The sequence below is a fragment of the Echiichthys vipera genome (genome assembly GCF_963691815.1).
Source record: "Echiichthys vipera genome assembly, chromosome: 12".
Taxonomy (NCBI): domain Eukaryota; kingdom Metazoa; phylum Chordata; class Actinopteri; order Perciformes; family Trachinidae; genus Echiichthys; species Echiichthys vipera.
The window spans coordinates 15,577,749-15,598,869 of NC_139837.1; positions in this window are offsets into that span (position 1 = coordinate 15,577,749).

Sequence of the window (21,121 nt, forward strand, 5' to 3'; positions counted from 1 at the left end):
CCCTCTTTCAATACCTCGCTCCTCAGGCAGCTTCAGGGTCTGGCTCTGTGCCAGATCAGATGTGTGTGAGCACTTCTCCGGTTTCTCCTGAAGACATGCTCAAAGTACAAATTATTCAGCAACCTTGTCCCCGAAAACCAACCCACCTCAGAGTCCTTTGACAGGAGAATCACTGAGCTACGGGGCATGGGTAATAATAATAAACCTGAATACAAGCACATTCTTAGGATCCAACATGGGCCAGGAACAATAGGACAGACTGGCCTGCATGGCTGCTGTCATGTCAGCAAAAAGCTCCATGAAGTGCTTTTTTTTCTGCATTGTGAAATGTATACAGCCAACTGATAATGTTGTAAGACTTGATCCTTTCAGGAAGCTTGGCTGCTGTGTGTTTGCCTAAGAAAGCACGCCACACATTGTTACTGTATTTCCCGTTTGACCTTTTTGGTTTTATTACCTGTGACTGATGAAATGGTGTTTCAAAGAACACATCTCTCTTTTTGTTACAGGTGCAAAGTAGGAGGTAGTCGGCCAGAAAAAGATGGAGAATTAGGTCTGTAGGAATCATAAATCAAGTTTATAAAAATTCATCAAATAGGATTCTGCCTGTACTTGTTAATGCAGTCTAGTGTTGCTCATAGACATTTTTCATAAAGATGGAGTCTGATGTCACGTTAATTTTAAGTTAAGTATTACATTTGGGCTTTTCATGCAATCTATTATAAAAAAATATTTAATAACTTTGCTATTACCCAGAACAAAATAAATGTATAATTTAAAGCTTACTTAAAATAATAGATCCTTTATACTCCATTCAAAATACTTTTCCTCCAATACGATGTCCGTTTTTCTGTGCAATTGTATGAAAAAGATTACTAATGCTACATTTCTTTGCAGCCAAACTGATTCTGACAAGACTATAATACAGCAGAACCAATGTACCAGATAAGATCGGTCATTCTGAGCCTTAAAGCTAAGCATCCCAATCTGTCAAAAGACAATATATCTCCATGTGTCCTACTGGAATATTGCATTTGTATCTACAGCCTAGACAACTCTCTATCCCTCAGCTCCTTTTCATTTATCTGTTTCAATATCCTGTATCCTGATGAGTCTGGGAAAGGGTCGTTGACCTGACGTTTAAATCCCAGGCAAGACCATTATGGTAAGACAGCAAAAAGTGTTGATAGAGGAGAGAGATAGAGCTCAGAGGACAAAGAACATACATGGCCACCAAGCTTTCTAGTCCAGGAGGCCTATCTTTGTTATTGTGTATACTGTTTGTGTGTAGTAAACCTGCCTGCCTGTGTGTTTATGTGTATGTGTGTGTGTGTTCCTGTGATTGTACTATGCTGACTGAGCCATGGGGTCACCAGAACATACCATATGGAGAGTTATGGTCAGCTGCAGTGTGCTGCCTCCATTTCCCAGTACAGCCAAATCTCTCCCAGCGGACCAAATCCTGTCAGATAAGAGCGGACAGCTATCGCTCCAATTCATCCACACAGACACGCCAGCTCCACGGTGGGAGAGATTAAGCCAAAGGAGAGGGTGACAGCCCTATCTCTAGGCTTTGGGGATCTCTGTGGCAGCGTCTGGCTTATCAGACCTGTTCTGATGTCTCTTTACCAATGCATCAACAATGACAACAGACACTTAGAAAATCATATTCATATGTGTATTTCAAGTTGTTACCAAAAGCAGCCCTATTATTTAAGCATAATCCATTTTGACTTTAAACTAGAATTTTTATAAGGAAAAATACTGTGTATATTCTGCATCTAGTATGATTAACAATCTTAAAAACTGTCATTATAAAGCCTAAATATATGCACTAAAACACAAGAAAACCTATTATCGAAGAGCACAATAATGCAGATATCTGTCCATTTTAAATGATGAATTTACCCTCATTAACTTTATTCCTGGGGCTCATAAAATGACATATAGTGCAGAAGCTTTTAACTCTGTTTCACATATTCATTAGTTTCAATTTTCAACAATACATCTGACCTTGAAGCCACTGACCTATGGGCTTGTAAACATAAAGCAATTTGCAATATGCTCTTAAATTGAATAGCAAATTAGTAGTAAAAAGCCTACATAAGGTAATGAAAAATATTCATTGAATATTTAGTCTTTAGCAGGGCTATTTAAAAAGTCTGATACAAGGAATTCTCAAACATTTTGTGGAGAATTACAATCAGAATTATTAGAAAGTGACCGGTGAAGATGACATGAAAACCTCCCAGAACAACATATAAAATGAGACAAAAACAAGAAAATCTCAAAGGGTTTTTACGCAGTATACTTTATATTGTATATTATTGCAAATTACCCCTGCAATGAACTGAAACACAGCACTTACACTCACACTTACAGCTATTAAGTTGCACTTGAGCAATTAAATGTAATACAATGCAACAGCGGAGCAATCACTCCTGTTTTGCAGAGCTTATAATGTTGAGGGCATGTGACTCATCACAGAATGAATAGTCATTTTTTAAGTTGTGGTTAGTGGTTGTGTTGTATTGGACTAAATTACATTGAAAGTGTCACTATCAGAATACAGCCTCTTGAACTGTGGGACACTGTAATTGCAGGGTTTCTCCAGCCTTTCAATTAACTGTATGTCTAATGCCAAGAATAAGAAAAAAAACTGCCTGAGCACCCCAAGGGGACATTGCTCCAGAAGAACATGAGTGAGAAGCACAAACAGCAGACACTTTCCAATAATTGCATGCTGTTCTTGTTTTCTCTCTGGAATTACTTCCTTTCATTTATTTTCATTGATAAGGGTGGATGCAAACGTTTCTGAGGACTTTCTAAAATCTAGTGGTTTACAGTCAGTCACACCGGACTGGTTTCAGAGAGAAGGTGTGATAACTTCTGATGGTGCAGATGATTGGCTACTGATTTGTTTGCTCATTGTTCTGCTGGCTCTATGAAATGTGACTGACAGAAGGCTCAACATTTTGAAGAAAGCCCAACAGGTCCTTTCTTCAAAGTCGTGCTCCAATGAACGCCCACTACTATACCCACAGCCAGCCACTGTTGTCAGATGACATTATTAAAATCTTTTCTTCCGCAGTTTCTTTTGCACTAAAGATAACTCCTCTTCATCTCCATGAACTCATAAGCAGGCAAAGCAGCCAGTTCCCATTTGAGTTACATTGCCTTTTCAAAGCATTGGCCAGCTAGAAGAGCAGCAGCATTCAGTAGAGCCTGAGGGTTTTATTTATTAAAAACACAGAGTTCTCCACATCCAAGCAGATGACTGGGATGAATGCACAGCTTTCTGTCAATTATCATCTTGCTTTCCATTGCACACATTTCCATTTACAGAGATAACGACTTCTCACTACCCAGAAAATCATTGTAAAGTGGGTTTTCTGGATGAAATTTCTGTACCACACAGGTAAAATTGCAACCTTCAATCTCACAATAAACCACTCAAAATGCATGATGCAATTTCCCTTTTTTCTCTGAGTTCCATTTAAAAAACAAAACAAAAAACACCATAAAAGCTTTTTACAACATGCAAGTGTATTTCTTTTTTTGCAATTTGAACAATTTGCAAAAGGAGAAATTGATACTTATCCCTGAATGGATGAAAAGCAAAGTCAAAAACATTGTGTAATGCCCATTAGATGTTCTCCCTGAAATAAAAATAAATAAATAAAATGCACTGCTCACAATTACAGCCAATTACTTCACTCTAGATACTTCTTAGTGTTTGGACGAGACAAACTATAAATTATAAAGGTCTTACAGAAGGGAAGCACAGCAAAGGATTAAGGAAGCAGGTCTTCTAGCCTCTCAATTTTCCTGAGGAAGCCTGGAGGGCAGACCCTATTAGCCATCAGAACTCTCCCCTCATGGCTGCTGTTGTTTTATCACAGCAGAGCCGGGGGGATGAGGGAGAATAATCTCCATGGAGCACTGTGGCAGTCTCTTATTCATCAAGACAACCAAAGTTCAGAAATGATCAGCATTCTCAACTATTTAGGACATCACTCAAGGGCAAAAACATACTGTTGATGTTGACAGTTGACAATTCTTGGTGCGGCTCGTAAACAGTGCATCCACTAGCGTGGGATCTCTCCTGGTCTTGCGTGCAAAACCTAACCAGCAGCAGTCACAGCAATAAACCCTTCATTTTATAACTTTCCTAATGCTCTTGAGGGCTGCAGCAAAGATGGTAGAAATATTGTGGATGGTCACTTTACATCTGATTTTAAAATATTTCCAAACCTGGACAATATACCAGTAGACAATTTATGATGCGACTGGGTTTAAAATACATACATTGCCTGACAGGCATCTCTTCTGTTTCATTCTGATTTTAATTATGGGGACAGAGAACATCTACAACTACAGAGTAGGTTTTGTAATACTCTACTATGCAGATAATATATATTAACGTAAAACATTAAGACATTTAAAGTGAATAATAAAGGATACCTAAGTAAGGAACAATTTTATTATAAAATGCAATTATTTGTTTGTTTTTTACAAAGGTAGGTGAACATTTTACATTTCAGATATCTGAGACAGCTAACATAATTCAAAGAACCTGTCTCTTTTGATGTGCCAGGCCGCCTAAAACCTGCACACTGCCTTCTCCTGGGCCAAGTCATCACCTCCAGTAAAGGTCATGGGCGACCATGATGGATGTGCACTGCTGTGGATTTAATTTAAAATAAAGAGCAATAAACACAGGGCTCATGCTTGTGGCACCTGGGATGATGAAGAATCCATTAGTTAAGCAAAGGTCGCAGGCTCCTCCCCTGACAGTGGCTGTCACCATGGCATCACAAACTGTGACATGGGACAAGGGGCCAAAGAGGGTCACAGGGCGACATCGCCTCCACAGAGGTTCCTCTCTGTCAGAGCTGTCTTGTTTATCAGCCTTGTCAGTGAGGTTCAAGCACATACCTATTGGTGGCGATAAAGAAATGACCTCCAGGAATCTATGAGGTTGTTAAGAATGTCAAGACTTTGTTCAAAATTCAGAAACTGAGACACATTTTAAATGTCAGTTCATTGGCATGCACCAAGGGTAAGCTGTTAGCACTATATTCAAATCCTCTCTTCTGCTTCAAAATAACAAAACAATTAATGGCAGCAGGTGTCCCTTGTGATTTGAAGTTTACTTTCTGAGCAGAAGCACACATTTGAATTGGAATATTTGATTGTATTTTTAGTATTAATACCTTCCACATTCTTAACTAAATTGAGTTTATGCCAACAGGTAAAGATACACAGTGCTTATAGTTCACAATCCATGTCAAAGCAAACATGTTGAAAACACTAATGCAGAAACCTGTGTAGCACATTGGTAATTTGCTGCTTTCAAATGCTCCTCACTAATGACATTTAATAGGTTCTGTGGGCCAAAATTGTGACAGCATGATGTATTTGGCCAACGACCCAAGCTAATGACTGCCATCAAATGTGATTTCAGTTTTCAGCCATGGTTATCTCAGTGGAGCCCAATTTATTTAGTGTCACCTTTTAACTACGGTGTTTGGCATAGACACATGGCCAATGAAAACATGGATGAAGGCTATCTCCTATTAGTGGCCCTGATTGGCCAGTGATGGAGATATCTCGTTTGTTTCCGATTTACAACACGTAGCCTGATGGCGCTATTTGCCGCAGGAGGAGGTGACATGAGAGTGTAGACACAATGTGACTAACAAGATGAAAAGTTGGACTTGGTTGATTGTGAAAAGTTTCTATGTGATTGAGGATCTCTATAAATGGTACTGTAAGTAGAGACCATAGACTGAATAAACAAATGGACGTAGCCTCTCCGTTGGGGTCCATTCTCTCAACTCGATCCAATCGTTCTTGCCTTTCGGACCCGCCATCTTGTCAGACTGTGACTCCTCCTCATTTCCTTTTACCAAAAAAGGGCATTGATGTGACGTTGGGGGGAGGGAGATACAGCTGTCTGGCTGATGTTTATAGAATTAGCATATTAGCTCCACCGCCCAGGAGCTAGGCTAGCAGAACACATTACTAAATAAACGGGTGCGGGAGTCAATGTTGAGATATTTTCCGGGACCGGGAGGGAACAGGACCAGGATTTTTTAGAGGGTAGAGACACAGAGTACTGTGTCTCTAGTGGAGATCTCACCCGCTGCGCGACTCGAGTGCAGGCACTTCCGTGTCAGTCTAGTGGTAAACATACCGGCTCCGGGGTTGAAGTGCAGCCAGCATTTATAATTTATGATGTAAACTGATATTCAACACAGTACCACGCCCATAGACTGTAAAACACAGACCATCTCGGCCCGAATCCTTCCAGTGCTCCAGATTAGCATCTAGTGTACGCGCCATCGATGGTAAGCTATATTGCAAGTCATTGTGCAAGTGCAGCTATTTAATTAGCATAACGGAGTTAACGTTACCACAGTGTGTTCCTAAACCATCTGTTAGTACAGTCGATCGAAGAGCAAACCATCTTTGGGACTCATGGTAACACACCACATGAATGACTGCAGTCCAGGTCAAGATGACAAAGTTAAAGTACTAATCCTGACAACTATACTCCGATGAGAAGAGAGGGTCAGTGGCTAGCTGTCACTCAAAAGGCTGCGCCCTTAATTATTCATAAACTTTAACCTCCAATAAAATAAAAACTAGCCTGGTAGAAAAAAAAAAATACCCCCTTTAAGTGTTGTCACAGAGATAATCTAAACATACCGACTAGAATGATTATTTGTACAAGGTCCTAAATCGTTTTTTTATATATATATAAATATAATAGATTAAATTATTAATTATTAATTAATTAATTTAATCATGAAAAACAGCCTATTTAACATGGGGGTCAATGAGAAATTGGTTTATTGTGCAAACTACTCTTACTGGTCACTCGGAGAACTGCAGTTTTTGGCACTTCAGTATTGGATCAACCAGAAAGTCGCTGTGGTGGGGGCTTTGGTAGAGACTCATGAGGTCTTAGATAAACAGTCCTCCTTATCTTGTTCAACATATTCACACTAAGTCACTGGGTTTATCAGCTTTTAACTGGTAAAAAAAATTAAAAAAAATTGAGCCAGTGCAACAACATGTCCAATGCAGACTATAAAAAACAAAATCAAACAAAAATATATAACATGTAAAGAATAAAACCTTTTTTTAAAATGTGCTACACACTCACTATTTACCCTTTTCTTTGGAATCTACTTTTGCCTTCCCACACTATTCTTTGCACTGTCATTTTCAAAAATACATGTATTGGGTTTCATGAAATGTAACACAACCCCTTCTCCACGCTTTGTAAACAACATCTCAGCAAACAGACGTTCTTTTATTGTTGTAACACATTCCTGAACCATGGCACATTCATTTTTGCTCTTTTCCATTTGTCTTTCACGTATCAGATGGCTTTTTAAAAGCAGAACCCTTTCTTGAGCGCACACACACTCAAAAGGCTTTATCAGATTACCATTTATTTACATGTATAATAAACTAAGAACTACTCGGTGAGAATCAGTATGGTTTTAGGTCTAACCGGACAACAAGTCTGGCTATAACAAAAATTGTAGAAGAAATCTCAACAGCAATTGATAAAAAGAAATATATGATAGGATTATATAGAATTTTAAAAAAGGCGTTTGACACTATAGATCATTCTATTTTACTTTCTAAATTGTATTCATATGGAATAAGAGGAGTAGTGTTGAATTAGTTATCCAGCTATTTACAAAATAGGCAGCAATATGTAGAATTTGGAGGTAACAAGTCAGGATGCTTGAATGTAAAGTGTGGAATTCCTAAAGGTTCAATTGTTGGACCTAAACTTTTTATTTTATATATAAATGACATATGTGAGGTGTCAAAGTTGTTACAGATTGTGTTGTTTGCAGATGACACAAACCTTTTCTGTTCTGGAAATGATCTAAAAGAGTTGGCTGAAAATATTGAAAAAGAAATGATAAAACTTAAAAAATGGTTTGATTACAACAAATTATCTTTAAATTTAACAAAAACAAAGTTCATGATATTTGGCAATAAAAGAAAAACTGAAGTCACTTTATCCATTAACAACACAAACATTGAAGGAGTGAATGAAATAAAATTCCTAGGTATAGTTCATTCATTCATTCATCTTCAACCGCTTATCCCGGGGTCGGGGTCGCGGGGGTGCTGGAGCCGATCCCAGCTGACATCGGGCGTACGGCGGGGTACACCCTGGACAGGACGCCAGTCTATCGCAGGGCACATAGAGACGAACAGAGACAGACAACCATTCACACCTACGGGCAATTTCAGACTCATCAATTAACCTAACACAATGTCTTTGGATTGTGGGAGGAAACCGGAGTACCCGGAGAAAACCCACGCAGACACGGGGAGAACATGCAAACTCCGCACAGAAAGGCCGAGGTCGGGATGCGAACCTGTGACCTTCTTGCCGTGAGGCGACAGTGCTAACCACTACACCACCATGTCGCCCTAGGTATAGTGTTGGATGAAAATTTAACATGGAAATCACATATAACTTATGTGAAAAACAAAGAATCAAAGAACTTATTCAATTCGAACAAATTCAAATATATTTTACCTGGCCATGTATTGAGAATGTTATATTGCTCAATGATACTGCCTTATTTCAATTATTGTACTGAAGTGTGGGCTAGCACCTATGAAACTAACATAAAGCCATTAATATTATTACAGAAAAGAGCAGTCCGAGTAATACACAAAGCTGCATTTGGAGAGCATACAAATGCACTGTTCATTGAATCAAGATTGTTGAAACTCAAAAACATCATAGAATTGCAGACGTTGTTGGTAATGTTTAAAGTTAGAACCAGAGGACGTACAAAAGTTTTTTTTTTTTCACATCAGAGAATGCAAATCATAGGAGGAATTTTGACTTTGAACATCAGTGTGCACGAACAACATTAAAACAAATGTGCTTATCTGTTAAAGGTGTAAAAATGTGGAATTCCGAGGAGGATGAATTAAAAGTTGTCTGAATATTTTTCAATTTAAAAAAATTGTATTTAACAAAACATATTAAATCATATAAACTTGACGAGGAGCTGGATGTACGTGTTGTATAAACTGTTCTATAGGTTAAATATTTAATTAGGTGATAACTATGCGAGGGTAGGGGAAATCAGGGGAGGGGATCACATGTTTGTATTATGTTGAAAAGGGGCAGACAAATATAAGATGTGTATTCTTCTTACCTGTTCCTTTCCATTCATGTAAATGTTTAAATGTATTGTTTTGTGTATTGAATTTATCATTGCGTGCACAATGTAATGAATAGGCATTTTCATAAAAAGGAAGAAAAAGAAATAAATCCACAAAAAAAGGTAGAATTATAAAAGGCGTGTTAAGAGCCGTTTGCTAAAAAGCCTTATGCAAATTGTAATTAACGGTAATTAAAAATCAGGCTTCCTTCGATGGGAGCCACGGTACCAGTGCATCATTTACAAAACCAGATTGAATCTCATGACTTTTCTGTGTGAAATCAGCAGGGGGTCTGAACTCTGGCTAAAGACGTCCTGTCTGACATTAAGACTAAAGAACGCAGCAGTGAAGTGATATTGTTACATATCTGGACGTGAGCCAACTGTTGATGCTAATCTTTAAATGCTTTAATTATTCACACCAACAATTAAACATACGTAAACCCCATATGAGACGATGTGAAACTCAATACCCCAGAGTCCTGCTTTAGGATTTCCCAGTCGAATAAACCCTTTAACTTTTAATTGATGATAGTAAATAATCTAAATTGTTCTCAGCTGTTTTTGTGCAAATTTTCAATTTTCAAAGTTCCATCACAAGGACTGAATGATAAAGCTAATGAAGGATAACTGTAATCACCATGTTCTTTCATCTAGCATTGAGTTAAATTGTGTGTGAAACACCTCAGTTTCCGAACAGAAATTAAAACTAGGACTACTGTGGTGGAAATTTCAATAGACGTTAGACCTAGAATGTTTAGTCCTCAAAACACCTGACCCGTGACCCCCCCTCTTCCTTATCATGCAGAAGGCCTATAGCTGAACATGCAGCATGTTCGTCTCAATAACATACACAGACATTGTGTATCTTTACATGAGCATGATTCAGTGTATATTTTGTGATATACACTGCTCCAGTCAATCAAATATCTTGTGATAAGTATGACTAAATGCTACTGCCTCATCACTACGTCGCACCAGGTCTGCACAATTTAGCTAAGAACATTAATATCAGAATACAAATGACCTTAAAACTAAACTGGGCTTCTGAAAACATTTAATGAAGGAAATAGGCAATGCAGTATACATAATATTGATACATATTTGGTTTGACAGTTTCATTTGAGTTTCATGAGACTGGTGCTTTGTGCTGGACGGACCTGCAGATGGGATGCAACTGGATAAGCCTACAACCAATCAGAGCAGCAGACAATGACGTGTTACTGTTCAAATCTGAGCCACTGGTAAACTGTCCTCTTTGATTGGCCCACCAAGGTTCTGGCAGCCTTTGAGAAAAAAAAGAAATAGAAATTCTTAAGCAATGTGGCTTATAAACTATAGCTATGGGGAATGTAGTAATGATGGTTTGCCTTAACAGTAAAGCTTATTGTACTTTCTTCCGTAAGGGATGAAAGAAATAAAGCCTGCTAATGAAGCTAATAAACTTTAGAAGGAATTCTTTAAGTATGGGCCTCCGGTCTACATTGGAGAGGACATGCTTTTAAATGTGTTACATATATGCTGAAGATCAATTCCTTCAAAGGGAAAAACACAAACTGCATAGCATAATGGTTTTGTTACTCTAGAAAAGACTCACAAGTGTACCCTAGCCGACTCACACGAACATGACCGCATATAAAGGTTACCACATGGCCACACATGCACATGTATGGATAACAAATGTTTGACTGGCATCATCACACCACAGTGATCTTCATGATTTGGTGCAGCATGCACTCCCTATCTTGCAGCGTTGCGCACATGCAGCATAATTGAGATTAGATGCATATGTTGGGCCAAAGCTGTCACTCAGCATGCGTTAGGCCAAAGTGAGCTGCTGAGTGAGAATCTTAAACTATGCAAATCCCACTTAAAACCCTGATTTTGCTTTGCAGTAAAATCACATTTTGATTTCCATGTTAATGTTATTCATTGACAGTTTTTGGATGCATTTCATGGAATTAGTCAAGTCCAAATTACTATTGGAAGAAATGTCATGTCTTTCTTCAAATGTCGTCATTGGTTACATTGGCAAAAGTAACGTTTCAAAGAAATTGTTTGACATTGTGGGAAATACACTTATTTGGTTTCTTGCCGGGAGTTGGATGAGAAACTTGATATTCGTATGGAAAAAATGAAGCAAGACTATTCCTTGGCCTGTACCCTCGGAGAGAGCCGGACTAGCTGCCCCCACCTGCCTCTAGTCTTTATGCTAAATGTTTCATTATTGATTTATCCGTCAATATTTTTTAATCAATCATTTATTATCGAGTCAGAAAATAAAAAAGGCCATTATCGTCTCCTAAGCTCAAGGTGAAGACTTCAATTTCATGTTTTGCCCAACCACAGTCCAAAGATAAACGGAGAAATATGAAACAGAAAAGTGGTACACTCATTTTTGAGAGACTGGAACTGGCAAATATTCACAACAACAATGTTTTTCCTTGATAAATGTCTTAAACAAGAGGGTGATACCAACCTCTTCATAGAACTCTCTGCAAGAAACCAAATAAGTGTATTTCCAAAAATGCCAAATTTATTCCTTAAGAGTGCCTTGTGTCCTTTCACAAACTATGTTAGTAGACAACCCAGTCACCAGAATAAAATGTTGGCAAACAACAGATATGTTGAAGATCAACCTTACCCTATTACACTATTTGATGCTCCACAGCCGCAATTAAATAATAACATGACTAACATTGTGAATTCAAACAAAAACTATGAATTACCTTAGTATAGGCATCGGAACTACATGGTTGCATTTCGGCGAAACAACTACATGATTAGGTTTAGGAAAATATTGTGGTTTGGGTTAAAATAAGTACATCTGTTATGTCATTAAGTTTCACTTTGACATGGAACTGGACAAAAGCACCATCTCTGAATGTGTAACATTGCCGTGTATGTATATATTTTTTTTTACACTGTCATAATTTGAAAGTCCTGTACTTCACACATATAGACATAAAAAAATATTAAATATTAACGTCACTGTGGTTTGTAGAAACATACAATGCTGGCATTTTTCCCTGTCAAATTTTAGGCATGACACTAATAGTCTACCTTATTTCCTGTCCTTTTACTTTGCTGTGTCCTGGATTGTCGTTCCTAGAGTCTCCAAAAGTAGAATGGGAGGCAGCGCCTTCAGCTGCCAAGCTCCTCTCCTGGGGAACCAACTCCTAAGTGTTATTCGGAATACAGACACTGTCCCCATATTTAAGAGTAAACTTAAAACTTTCCTTTTTGATAAAGCTTACAGCTAGGGCTTACGAGCCCTCTGCCGGGGATTAATACTTTTCCAGATACTCTGAGCTTCTCTCCTCTCTCTCTGTATCATTCATGTCTCACCAATGACTGTTACTAATTCAACTTCTTCCCCGGAGTTTTTTGTGCTTTGTCGTCTCGCAGGTCTCTGCTGATCGTGGTGGTGCCTGCTGCCGTGGTCCTGCATGATGCTTCCTGCTACTATTATAATTTATAACCTTATCTGCGCTTGTTTCTACTATTCTGCTGTATTAACTGCCATAACATATAAGTCATATTCACATTACTATAGATATTATCATAGTTACTGGAAGTGTGTCTGTCTCTGTCTTTGTGTCTGTCTTTGTCTCTCTCTGTCCATCTGTCCGTCTTTTCTCTCTTTCTCTCTCCTTTTCTTCCTCCCCAACCGCTGCAGACAGATGTCCGTCCTCCACAGAGCTGGGTCTGTCTGACGTTCCTGCCTATAACAGGGAAGGTTTTCGTTGCCACCGTACTCTACGGGGGAATTGTTGGGTCTATGTTTATCATAGAGTGTGGTCTTTACCTAGTTTGTAAAGTGTCCTGAGATAACTTTTGTTGTGATTTGGCACTATGAATAAAATTGAATTGAATTGAATTGAATTGGATTGAACTTGGTTACAGGCTTGCAAGAGAGTGACACACCTCACACATTTTACTCCCCGTTTTCCCTTCTCCATTGCTCATCTTTGGGTCAGCCGGGTATAGATATCAGGCCTTGCTCTATAGACGCTATACCCACATGTCTTAGGGCCATTAAACTGTCGGACAGGATTTACTCAAGATGGGCGAAGAGAAAAGCCAATGAATTATCTCCTCCTGCACATGTAAGGGGACAAAGGGGGCGAGAGGCTCAAGTGTGAAAAAACATGCTTGGGAGTAAATAACAAGGCAAGCGCCTCTTGATGGCCAAGCTCACAGCAGGAGATGATTACACAATGAAATTCAGCTACAAGGAGAATGAATTTTTTAGGAAAGAAAATGAAGAAAGAGATGATAGCTTGTTATTGTACTTGCCATCAGTCCACATATCAGTATCCTTAAAGCAATGGTGCTTAGAGACATTCTCCTCCTAAGAATCTTCTGTTTACACCAAATTCCTTTTACATTTTCATTCAAAAAAAAAGAAAATATGTGTGGCTACAATAGTGAGCCCATGATGGTGTTCTGATAAAGACAAGACAGGATGTTGGGCTACAGGGAGACACCAACGTATTGTCACCCATTTCCAGCTGAATGCTCAAAGATCTCACACTCTGTCGATTTATTCATAAACCTCCCTCTTACCAGAACACACACACACACACACACACACACACACACACACACACACACACACACACACACACACACACACACACACACGCACACGCACACACACACACACACACACACACACACGCACACACACACACACACACAAGGTGTGAGGGAATGAGGCCAAGGATGTTTATATTGATGGCTCTATCAGGATACTACTTCTCATAAGGCATCATCTGCTCACTTATGTGTGTAATACTGACGGCTAGAATAATAACGGTTGTCAGACATCCGTGAAGGAAGTGTTGGACCTTCACAGCCCAGAATATATTGCACTTGTTTACCTTGCATAGTTTCTTAAAAATGTTGGGTCAGCACCGCTTGAGGGATACTCATCAAACCCTAAACGAGCTCAAAGGAAGGTGACACGCGCAAATGATGCAATGATGTAAATGATGACAGATGCAAATTATGCCACAGTTGCACACTTTATGTGGGGAAGCAATCCCGACTGAAAGCACTGCGATGGCAGAAAAAAAGACATGATTTAATTGGCTGACATGGAGAAATTAATCAACAATCAGGGCTCCTGTTACCCTTAGTGTTGCAGTTAACGGCCTATGGTCATGAGAAAGGAAGAAATGGCTAGTTAACCAGACAGTTTTGTCACAGTGTTAGGCTATTTATTTCAAAATAAGATAATCTTTTAAAGTGAGAGTGAAGTGATATACAATGGCAATGTTGGTAAGTCAGAATACTCGGGATTGCTTGAAAAAACAAAACAAAAATTCTTGTCCATCCTAAAAACAAGATGCTGGGTCACCAGGGGTTTATATATCGTCTTGCATTGCCAGACTGGCTACACCATCTTATTCTTCTGGTGTAGAGGAAATAGGCTCTGGGTTGTTTGTCAATCACAATTGTCTTGGGCAGTGCAGACTACTGTATACCATTCTGCCAGTTAATGAACAATAAATTAAGCAAATGGTTAAACATTTTAGAAATTCAATTCTTTCTGAGGGTTAGGTGAGATTGAGACAATTCAAATGTCTGATTACTTAATATAAAGCTACACCAAGCAGCTGGTTAGCTGAGTTTAGCATAAAGACTGAAAACTGCTAGGTTCTGTACAAAGTAAAAACAATTAGCTTCTTTTAAGCTAAGTAATGAACAGTTTCCATAATCCAAATCACATTGTTTTGCACATTAACTATTCATACAGCTAAAATACGCAGTTATGAGTGATGAAGCTAAACCGGGAATCAGCTATTTTACCCGTTTAGTTCAATGCAGTTAAACATTACGTTAGGATTTAAAACAGTACTGCTGTATTTAGCAAGGTGTACCTAATAAAGTGGTTACTGAGTGTGTACTCATTCAGTTTGCATCAATATCATCCATCAACCTGTAAACTCCTAAAATGTCAATCCATTTTGTTTTATCATACGTTTTTTTGGTCTTTTATTGTTGGTAGTTTGTTATGATGCAACATTAAACTACTTGTTACTGTTATTTTGAGATCCCTGTGATTTAAAATATCTTCATACGGAAAAAAAATTTTTTATCCTTTTTTATACACCTCTCATGATTTTTGAATTTGCATCTCTCTGATACTACTTTCATGTCATTCTGCTCTCTTCCGTTGGTGTTTTCCGTCAACCCCCACTCTGCACTGCACTTACAGATATTAAATAACCTTTAAAACATACTACTCGATTCTGCAGAGCCTGAAATAGGACAAACAGACACACCTTTAGGCTTCTGATATATTATGTGTTACTGTGCATTGTCAGCTTATCACAGGGATAGGAAGGAATAGGCAGATTTAAGAAGATCAATCACCGAGGCAGTACGTTCTTGCATGAAAGGAATTATGAAAGTCTGTAATTGTTATTCATGAAAAATACATTCTTACAAAGTAAGAATTTCCAATCCACAATAGGCTTGCCAAGAGGTGGAGTGAAAGAACAGCGCTGCTTTATTGACAGCCCAAGGGAACATGATTCCCTTCAATGAATATCATTTGGCATATTCCCATCCCACGCCTTCAATAATTTACAGTATTGATTTGAAACAAAGTCATACACTGTGAAGTGGATAGAGAAATACAGTGCCTTCATTTAATGCTTTAGTGATGTGTGGCTTCTGATTTGGTACACAAGAACCAGGAACAATGAAACATACATCTGAATTTGGCCTGTAGGGAGCAGTGACACATGCATTTGTCAGTGTGAAATAAGGACTCAAAGAAGAAAGATGATATTCACTATTGATACTTGATGTAACATCCTGATTCCACCGAGCAGCATGATGAAATGCATTATGGGCCAAATAAACAGAAAATAAAAAGAAATCACTTAATCCACATTTTTGTAAAACCCTTCAAGTTATTAATGATATTCCCCCTCGTCTTTGACATTTCCAATCAATTACAGATTGTATCCAGGTGATTTAATTTGATTGTGTGTTGCAGTGGAGCGATTTTGGGATGCACAGCATTAATCAAAGAATTATGCGGAGTGAAACACAAGGGAGGCCTGTTGTCACTGTTACAGCCAAATCAATCAGCCTCTGCTGAGTCCCCTCTGAACACACAAGCCATTTTTATTCATGTGATATCTACAGCAGGTATATCTCTGTGCACGTCTATGATAGACATGCTTTTCCGCAGTTTTGACACTGTATTTTCGTAAACACCAGGGATATATCAAAGAATAATAGACATGTATTTTAATCATATACATTTAAATTCCTATAGCTGGCATTTATGAATACCTCGTTCTTAACCAAGAAGTACAGAGGGCTTCTATCGTGTATTGTATGAGTTATAGAGTGAGCTTCTTCCCCTATCCCCTGGGCACTTCAGAATAAAAGGCTTATGGCATTTTTTTCTCATTATTGGGAATATCAAACATGTTATATCCTTTTCCACAAGCCCACCAGTGAATTAAAGTCATCGCTCTCATCTTGATGGGTCTCATTCTTCTTTTTCCAGAGAGATTGATGCTGCTGCTCGCCAGGTGAAAGTCATATTCTACCACCCACTTGGTGTATGTGTATGTCTGCTTGTGCTTGTGTGTGTCTGCAGGGTTCTGTTTAAACAAAATATAAAACAGTTATTTTCCAGGTCAGACCTCCATGTGTTCAAAGTTGTGTTGGTGTGTAGGTAGTTATATCCGACTGTGCTCATAATTCACATCTGGAGCTCTTCCAAGATGCTTATCTAACCGCAGAGCAATTAGCAAAGTGCTCTCAGTCTGTTTTCACCGTGCAGCTTACTGTATCTGATCCCACTGCTAATATGACCTAACAAATTGAAATAAACACAAAACAAAAGGTCACCAATGGGAAATTTCTTTCAGATACTGCACATGATTATCTACTATACAGGGCACAGACCTTTACTTCACTACCATCATATGATACAAATCATTGGAAGCAAAGGATTTTTCTGTGCCGTCTGCACACGCTTCATGGTAAATCACACGGAAAAACTTTTTCTTTCTGTTGGTCTACCAGAAGAAATCAAACAGCAACCGCCCTGGGATCTGACTCTATTTACACCTCTGAATGACACACACTTCATCTAGACTGGGATGAGAGTATAAATTATTAAATCCAAGCACCGTCTATCCTCTCCACTTCATGAAATGCTGCACTTGTTTCATGAGAAAGCCCCAGTGACAGCCAGACACTATCAGCGTCACCAAACCATCTTTGAATAAGTATCGTATTGAGAGCGATAACGTTCTGACAAACAGTTAGCTAATAACCTAAAGTGATCCCTTTTTAATTTGACTAAATCGCGTGGAGTCCCTCTTATCAACAGTGTCATATGTTCAGTGTGATGCCTCTCCAACAACAGGCTCCCAGCAGGGGAGCCAAGGATTAGAGGAGGATTCCTCTGACATCGCTGGAAAGCACACTACACAGCCAGCTGTCTCCAGTCTACTGGCAGAGGCTGCAGTCCATTCAGACCCAGGCCTCTGACTGAGGCACACGCAGGCCGCCAAGCCAGCTGCCCAGTAATTAGCCTATTAAAATGGAGATCCAGGTACAAGTAGAGCAGCAATATGAAGATCAACCACATTCATCTTGAGCCCTGGGCAATGTCAAAATGGATTTGTACAGCAAGTCTTTCTTCTTCTCAACTGAAAGATTGCATCATGTCCAATCAGATCATTGTCCAGCTATAGTAAAATTATACTTTTATGGTACCATACAGCTTTGCTTTTTAACACAAAGCCATACAGTTGAGTTTGGCATACATTCAAGTTTTGCCTTGTATATATAGACCTAGATCTCCATGATGTCATCTCCACACACCAGCTTTGGGAAATGCATTAAACAAATTAGGCTTTGCTTGTTTTGTTTAGGTGTACAACTTGCATTAGTCATTAATCTGAACTTTCACAATTTATTATTAGGTACGCCTAGGTGGAATAGATGCAGTCTACTTCAGCCTTACATTAGATCTTTATAGACCTTTATGAAAGTCAATTCTGTTTAGTTTTAGTGGAAATTTTAAGGGAGGTGTTGATTTGACTGATCATTTTGTAATATGTAGTTTGGGGTACTGTTAAACTGTATTACTTTACACAGAGGTGTTTCGGTAATGAAGCCTACCCTCTTCAATAAATGGTAAATGGGATGGACAATATAATAGAAACACTGGTCAGTAAAACAGCACAACTAACTGCAGCTGACCATACAGTTTAATTAACACCTCTCTAAATCAGTCTCAACAGAAACAGATAAAAACAAACATTATTTTTGTTCTTTTTGGACAGGAGAAGTGAAGTGACAGGTGACCAACAGCCCATATGTTATCATTAGTTAGCTTTGTGTTGAAACTGCATTTGTTATAGCTATGTGTACCCAATAAACTGGCAACTGGGTACATTTCCAATTTTTGTTTCTGAATTATAATTTAGTCGACAAAAATACAAAATAGAAAAATAATGTGAAAAATGATCGGCCACTAGTATGACATCATTAACTCCAGCAGGAGAGACCATCCCTCTCCTTGAGGAATTGCTGCCCGTGTGCACATTAGTTATAGAGGAGACATCAGTCTGTGGTATAACAATGTTGAATCACTGGCTGTATCACCCGCCTGGAACGACAAAATTAAGCTCCTAAATTTCCCTAACAGTGTCTGATGAGTGATGAATCCCTCTGGCTCCCGGGCATTCACATCCTTTACCAAAGACATGTTGATTATCTTTAGATGGTTCTCTGTCTGACACACGGACTGATAGACAATGCTGGATACTTACATTTAGAGGGAGACAGAATGGAACTGAAACTACAATACAAAATCATCTACAGTGTATCTTTATGTTCCTTTGACTTAAAAGGGTATTAAAACATATTAAAGTGGTCAAATGGTGGCATGCATGATCTGAATAATTTCACTCATTTTAATGCTGCAGCTGTTCACATTTTTGGAATTGAGGATGCTAAGCCAGGTAGGTCTCATTAATGAAGTGCGCATTGAACTGTGAATTGGAAAGTGCAAATGAACAGAAAAGATACATTAAGTATTGATTTACGCAGAGATGCACACTAATAAGCTCAGAGGAAATACATGCGTCTCTCTTATTAGACTGGGAAAGGACAAAAAAGATTCAACCTTTTCTAAAAAAAGGCACAGAGCAAGAATACAAGTTGAAAGAACTAAATGATTTTGCTTCGCTAAGCAGTTTAATAAGGAGCTGAAAGTACACGATTTACCACATGACCTGCACATACATGCCAGCTCTCTGTTTGACTTCAGAACATCAAGTGAAAAATTTACATTCTAGATCACCTCAATCAATACTCCCATTAAGCCCTGATCAATTGACCATTAACAAGCTGTTCGTCAGAAAATCACCAGCCAAAGATTGTCTCAGACTAGTTATGTAGAGCAAAGCACACACACTGTAAAACCATCAGGGCATTTATATGAGACACAAGTCTGAAGCGGAGCTCTATATCCGTCTTACAAAGAGCATTATGGCATATCCATCCAATTTGATTGCTAAAGGTCATCACATCAATTTTCTCTTTCTCACAAACATGTCAATTTTAATATGAATTTTTAATGACCCTGAGAAGAGGTCTGAAGCAGGCTGGCAGTGTAGACATCCTGTTACTGCCCCTCAAACTCTCTGAAGTCACAAACTAAAGCAGCATGTAAAGACCTTCCCTCAATGCAGTCAAGTGGAGAAATTAAGTCAGTTGTCCAATAATATCTACAATATTAATTCCTTAATAAAAACCTAAACTACAGTAAGAAGCTCGCTGAAATTACTTCTCCATTGAGAAGAAGAACTGGAAATAGTCGATTTAGTTTAAAATCACATCTTTATCCAGTAATTTTGACATTCACAATTGTAATATTTCTATTGGCTGAAGGGTAGTGAGACCTTTTGGGAGAGCAAAAGGGGGTTATTTTATTTGTCATCATGGATTTATATTTCATTTCAGCCTTCTGTCACATTATTGTCAATAGTTATGCAAGTAATCCCTTCAAAAGGTACAACTTCCATTTGCACCATAAAGATGCGCTTTGTCATATGCATCACCAATTTTGTCTCTGTATCAGGGTTGTACACTGGATGTGCTTTTTTATATAAATGATTTTTAATTGTGGTGCGTGATAAAATAAATCCACACTTCCTGAACTTCCCCAAAGGGATGAGTAAATTATCTATCCATCCATCAAATCTATCAAATGCATCTATCCTATCCATCTTATGAATCATACATATATATATCATGGTTGTTTATTTTGACAAGTTTGTGTCTAAGTCAAGAGAAGGGTTCAAAGAAAACATCAATAAACATTGATACCTGTTACAGGTTCAACCTTACTCACTACCACAGCTAAACCTGTAGCATCCGCAGTGTCAAAACTTAATCTAGAAACACTCTCTCCATACAGCCTCTAAATATGCACAAGAGGGCTAATCCCATGCATAGTGTACCCTTAATCTCCATATAGAAGACAAGTACACAAAGAAATGGTTTTATCCACAGACGCACTCTTCCATGGTCTGGGCTCTAGATGTGTGGACGCAGAGATAAACGAAGTGGAATGGGGATTAAAATGTCCCAAACATTCGGCTGTTTAATTGAAACCTCCCCTGGGACACCTTATAGGGGACGAGAGGGCGGGCAGGCTCTCCACGAAGCCATCGCTGGGGGATCCTCGTAGGTGAATCCATCGCCCCTCAATAGGAGATGATGAATAGTGTGACATCAGTGTCCCGCAGGGGAGCAGGCGTGTGCCACTGTCCCCTAGAAAAGCCGAGCACAATGTGGCCTTTATGTCAGAGATGGAGCACGGTGGGTGGGGTCCTGCTGTGATC